The following is a 6,359-nucleotide window of genomic DNA, read 5'->3' as shown; positions in this document are numbered from 1 at the left end:
GTACAAGGATGCGATGGTGAGTACGAGGGGAATGCACTTCATTTGTGTCGCTGCACACGAGGGTCTGGGCTGACAGCGCGATCTCAGTCCAAGCTGAGACGAGGGAAGACGTTGTCAGGTAGCGGAAGCGGTGGTGATTGTAGAGACGCGTGGGGGATCGAGGCTCTACGCTTCGGCGCAGGTAAAAGTAAAGTGACGATGGTCAGTCTTTACTTAGTTCCCTCTTGCCCTCGCTCGATCGAGAGAGGTGGTAGTCGCAGGTATATAATCGGACGGCGGCGCTCGTGGCTGAAAGCCACGAGCCGAAAGGCGAAAATAGAGTGGTGTCCGGTACTGTACAGGTACTGTATAGATACTGTACAGAGTGGCCGGCTCCACTCCATCGACACTCCCCCCTTTCGCTGCATCTCGTCCGATAAATGCGACTCCTTAGCGCTTTGAGTCTCAAAAGGAGTCAAGATGAGTACCCATGTTCACTTCTGCAATGACGGAACCGGTTTCAAGTGCACTGCAAATTTCAGATGAGAAAAAAATTACCTGAACGGTCGTTAAAATATCAGTATAAATGCAGACCAGAATTCGATGCGCAAATATTTTCTCATCAACCTGCCTTGTTCTTTCCACTCGACAGCCTGATGACCCAACTTGGATTCTCATGCTTAAGCTCCAGTTAGCTTTTAAATCATCCTTCGGGGTGACGGCTCTGTGTCGAGGTGGTGTGAAAGCTTGCCTTAACTAGTCCCGCCTGATAAGTTCACGAGGGTTTTATACCTGGAGGGGCACTCTCTGGCATTAAAAGCTGATCACCCGAGCTCACAATGCACATTAGTGCGTGATGCAAGTTACACAGAGTCGGGCATCTGAGAAATTCCAATGGCGAGGGTGTCTGAGATGGTCTCTCTGACAATCCATTGTTCCGGTTTGATCTCTAATGTAGATTTAGTTAGCACTTTCAATAAACTGCTTTGTTTCATTCTTTTTGTGAGACCATCTGCAATATTATCTCCAGACCGCACGAAGCCAATATCATCAATCTCGAACTTGCGGTATCCTTCTCGTGCGCAAGCAATATCGAGCATTAGTCTCTTTTCCGATGTGCGGCTTCCTTTGCTGATGATGTCGAAGAGGCTCTTGCTGTCTGTGAGCAACTGTACAGCAACCTTTTTCCTTCCAAGGAGCTTCTCCAATTCTTTCGTCAGTGTATACGATGCATCGAACAAATCGCTAAATGCAATTAGCTCGGCTGCGAGTACCGATCTTGTAACACGTCTAGCCTTGTAGGACTTGTACATGATTGGTACGACATTCGAGGACGCATCGGCGAGAAAAACAATATATCCGAGCTGTGACGTGTGGTCACGATTAGAGGCAAAAGATGCATCAGAGTATCCTACTACTTTGATTATGTTCTTTTGCAAGTTTGGGAACCTGATCCTCACAGTTTGATCTGTAGAGTACTTGATTACCCGGTTTGTATTCTTGACAATTGTTTGACGTTCTTCCATAAAATGTTCTCTCGTAATCTGCGTGAGTTGCGATATTTTGAATATGCAATCCGGTCGAGTATGCGAAAGCCACATTAGCTTCATTCGAACAGACGCAAATGCGGAGAAATGACAGTCGTCCGGGAGCAGTCGAAGCTGTCTGGCGTATTCTACTTGGTCAAGTTGCAGTGTATTTGCTTGATCTTTCGATATCAGGAAACCAGTAAACCGAAAAGGTATATTCTGATCCTTGGCCATTTCGAATCGCTTCCCAGTGAGGGCGCAGAGTTTATGGAACTCGAGGGTTCCAGTTCGTAGCATATCGTCCACATAGTTCGCAGAAAGTCCTTCAAGATGTCCCTGGGTAATGCGACTGTAGCATCCGAGGTCAGTGCGGAGCGTCTCCATGCCGAGATCCTGTCGGTGGTGTGCATCTAGGGTGTCATGCCACATGTCTCCTGATTCCCCAAGGCCATACAGGCCTCGTAGGAGAAGCAGTGCCTCATTGTTTGACAACTCAAATTCAGGGGCGGCATTACGAATGTATATTTTGCAAGCGAGGGGCTTTGAAGATTGTAGATACGCTTGTGTTACGTCGGAGGACCAAACCTTGAAGCCGTAGATCGCGGCCAATGCTATAACGAGACGTACGGTAGAGGGTTGTGCAGATTGCGACGAGTGCACGAGAAGCTTTTTGAGCTTATCCCTGTGTCCACCGGCAACGTAACGTGCTTTCCATTTCACCTTATCATCAACTGTGGACTTAATTGATAACACGAAACGCGCGGATAGGACGTTGGCATTGGGAGGAATTTCTTCTTTGAGGATGACTTTGAATGTGCCTCTTCTCATGAGCTGATGTATTTCCGAGCGCTTGGCATTAGACATTTGCGGGCTGAGGCACCGTGGGTCTCCTCTTCTCAAGACTTCTGTCAAGAGCGTGTGGTGACTATATCGAGAAGACAAAGAGTGTCCAAGATGTTGGAATAGGACACGGGATGCGTCATCAGGACTCAGGTAAGGTTTCACCATGCCTTGACTGAACGGACGAGCCGCTCCTATTTTGCTGTCTTGGAGGAAGACTTGTTTCTTTTCTCGGTCAAGAGCCAAAATTGGAAACGGCCCGATCCACTCTCCAATGCGGTTCTCGACTAACTTCTCACGCCATAGTAGCACGTGCTGTCCAACTTCGAAAACGTAGTTCGTAGCTCTTGGAACTCGATGCCGGAGAGCGCGTTGTACCCGTAGCTTAGCCATTTCTTGTTCCATCTGCTTACGTGCAGTAGTGGCAACTCTAGCACGACTTTCAAGAGATGCGCGTGGGTCTGCCACTTCTGACAGAGTCTTCGTTGATGGATATTCGCCAAAGACGAGCGCGGATGGGACGATGCCTTCGGGTCCGAGGGTGTCATTCATTGCTTTCACAGCCATTGAGAGGAGCGTTGACGCGGAAATAGTCGGGTGGTCAATTCTTAGTTTCCGAAATGTAGATCGGAGAGGCTGGTGGTACCGCTCTCCAATACCGAGACTGGAGTGTGCTCGAATACCTGTGCGCTGAACTTCGACCTTGCTCGACGCTCCGATGCTGGCGAAGAGTTCTCCAAAAGCAGATCCCTGATCAACTAGAATCTTGTGCGGTAGGCCGGTGTACACAGTCGCCCAGCACTCAAGGATGGTGGCCCAAAGTGTTTTGGTTGACACGTCCGGTACAAATTTGGCGGCACTGAAGTGCGTTCCTTCGTCAACAAGATGGAGCACCGGTCGGTTGTTGAGATACATGATGTCGATTATGAGTCTGTCGTTGAATTTTACGTTCTCAGAACCGAACGATACTTTGAAGCGGGTTGGGGCGGCTTGTATTCGCTGGCATGGATCGCAACGGCGTGTCAGATCTTTGAGAGTGTCCAAAGTGGAGGCGTCCAAGTCTTCTGGTCTTGTCTTCTTCAGTAGTTTGTGGAGTTTGTCAGCGGATGGGTGACAAAACTGCTGATGCAACTTTCGGAGTTGTGTTTGAGAAAAATAGCAAGAGGTCGCAAGGGACATTGGGGCGTAGATGTGTTGTGCATATCGTTGAAGGGGAACGCTCCACAGCGTGTCGGTGAGCGCGGAAACGTGTTGTGTTCGCGATTGCAAAACAATGCACTTGTGCAGTTCATTAGTCATGGTGTTCGGCGTTAGGGACTGCTGGTCCATGACGTCAAGGCCCATGAGTGCGGGAACGTCAGCTGTCACAACATCCAGTGAGATGTAGATAGGAGGTATACCTGAGGGCGTGGCCAGAGGTAAATCGACTAGCCCGAGTGACTGGAAGACTGCATCGGCGAATTTAAATTTCTTTAGAGACTTGCGTAGGTGCGGGGACTTCAGTTTGTTTTTCGCAAAGATACGCCTCAGTTCGGGTAGGCCGATGACAGAGGTCGGTGCACCCGTATCAATGCAAAAACCTGGGTTTGCCACTTGCGGTGATGTCAGGGATGATACGAAGACCTGAGAGACAACGCAGTACGTGTCTGTAGGTTTGCGGCGTTTTACGGCTGTGCAATGGCCAATGCGAGATGAATTGTGGCGACGATGACTGGGAGGATGTCCTCGTCGCCTCAATGAAAATACTGTTCTTCAGAGAATTGATGGAGGTCTCCGGAGAGCGTGTTCACTGCTTGATTGGATTCCAGTTCGCGCAGAAGGTGCACGTCGGACTCATTGAGCATGAGCTTTTTACTCTCGTCTTCAGATTCGCTCACGTGCGCGGAATGATCTGCATCATCGTCGGCAGTGTGTCGTGAGTGATGCGTTTCTTCAGCCGTAGCGGTCGTGGTTTTCCAATCCAGAATTTCTTGCAGATCGGCAGCAATTTCTTGTACGACATGCACAGCTGGAACGCCACTGCGAATACGGCTTTGGATTCTTGACATCACATTTCCAGTGCGGCAATTGCGGCGAAGATGATCATCAGCTCCGCAGTTACTGCAGCGTAAAATTTTGTTGTCCCTGCCGATCGGGTTTTTCTTGGGATGAAAAGATCTTCCAAAGGAACGGTTGAAATCACGGCGAGGTGGCTCGCGTCCATATCTTTGGTAATTGGTTGGTAGCAAAGTTGAAGTGTCATGCTTGGACTCTTCTTCATGCAACTGAATACCTTCTTGCAAAGCCGTGACAAAGATGTGAAACGTAAATTTCAGGGTTGTGATCTGGCTTATTGCGCGGGATGCCCAAGGGTGTCCCACGACTGCTGCTCTGAGGAACCTTGTCTTGTTAGAATCATGTCGAAATTGTTTCGGGCATTGCGGGGCCAAGGAGTTAATATGATCAACTAGCGACGTCAGGCCGTGGGAAGTCGTTGTAATCTCTTTTTCAGACATGAACTTCTCGATTCTTAGTTTTTCCAATTCAGACTGCACAGCGAGTTGGCGCGCATCCGAGTCATACTCTTGTCTCATCAATTCGCAAAGTGTGTCATAGTTCATATTGTGGTCTGCGTTTTGGAAAAAATGAGTCCGAGCTGGACCGGAAAACGCATTTATGAAAAAGGGTGCCTTTTGTACCGGTGACAACTGCTGTTGCATCGCACAAATGTTGTAGTCCCTTATCGTGAAGTCGATAGATTCCGATATTTTTCCAGAGAATTTGCTGTCACGAAAGTACTGATGCACCCCTGTTGCCTTTTTCGGGTCGTCATAGGTTACGTGTTGGGCGATCTGAGGCTCTTCTTGTGAAAAAGGAGGCCTGATATTCTCTCGGTTTGGTAAAGTAGTACGGCTGAATTTTTTAGACGTTTCTTGCGGATCATCCAGCCTAGGAGGCGTATTGTTGGTCTGAAATTCGGGAGAGCTGATATTGATAGTATCCGCTTTGTAGTTCTCTGCTTCTTTTTCAACCGGGACGTGTTTGGCGATATTCGTCAGAATTGTGATGTCATTATGACAGCGATATGCCACCAAAATGTCATGGAGTGACTCAATAGGCAGCTTCAAGGCATTACCAAGCCAAATATGGTTCATCAGTGTCTTGTCAGCTCGAACGGTTGGGTCAAAATTTTTCATCATCTCGTTCGGAACGGTCAACACCTCATAAAATTCAGAAACTTGTCGAAGAACCATCACAGGGAAGCGAGGTTCGCTGAAGTATTTTGTCGAAAAAAAAGAGCCGTTCGTGGGAACCAAAGAAGTAATATGTTCAGATATGATTTCTTTTTCCTCTTCTTCGTCAGGGGGATAGCATTCCAAAACAGATTTGGCAGCTTCGATAAGCTGCTTGCCGATGTCGGATTTCGATGAAAAGGTGGTACATCGACGTATTAGCTTTTCGTGTTGAGCCTTCCTTTTTTCGGCATGTTCGAGACTTGGTTCGACGGGGCGTTTGGAGCTCTGCGATCTAGTCGTCATTTTCCAGAATCGTGTAACAGCAAATCCGGATTGTCGCTGCACACGAGGGTCTGGGCTGACAGCGCGATCTCAGTCCAAGCTGAGACGAGGGAAGACGTTGTCAGGTAGCGGAAGCGGTGGTGATTGTAGAGACGCGTGGGGGATCGAGGCTCTACGCTTCGGCGCAGGTAAAAGTAAAGTGACGATGGTCAGTCTTTACTTAGTTCCCTCTTGCCCTCGCTAGATCGAGAGAGGTGGTAGTCGCAGGTATATAATCGGACGGCGGCGCTCGTGGCTGAAAGCCACGAGCCGAAAGGCGAAAATAGAGTGGTGTCCGGTACTGTACAGGTACTGTATAGATACTGTACAGAGTGGCCGGCTCCACTCCATCGACAGGTATAATACGCCTGTGATGCAAAGCTTCAACACCCAGTTGCAAATTGCAACAAAGCACGTATCTACAGCAGTATGAAGCCTCCAGGTACCTCAACGTTCCAATATCTACCTCCTATTT

This window comes from Chondrus crispus, genomic scaffold, assembly GCF_000350225.1.
Source record: "Chondrus crispus Stackhouse genomic scaffold, scaffold_85, whole genome shotgun sequence".
Taxonomy (NCBI): domain Eukaryota; phylum Rhodophyta; class Florideophyceae; order Gigartinales; family Gigartinaceae; genus Chondrus; species Chondrus crispus.
This window is presented reverse-complemented; position numbering follows the sequence as displayed.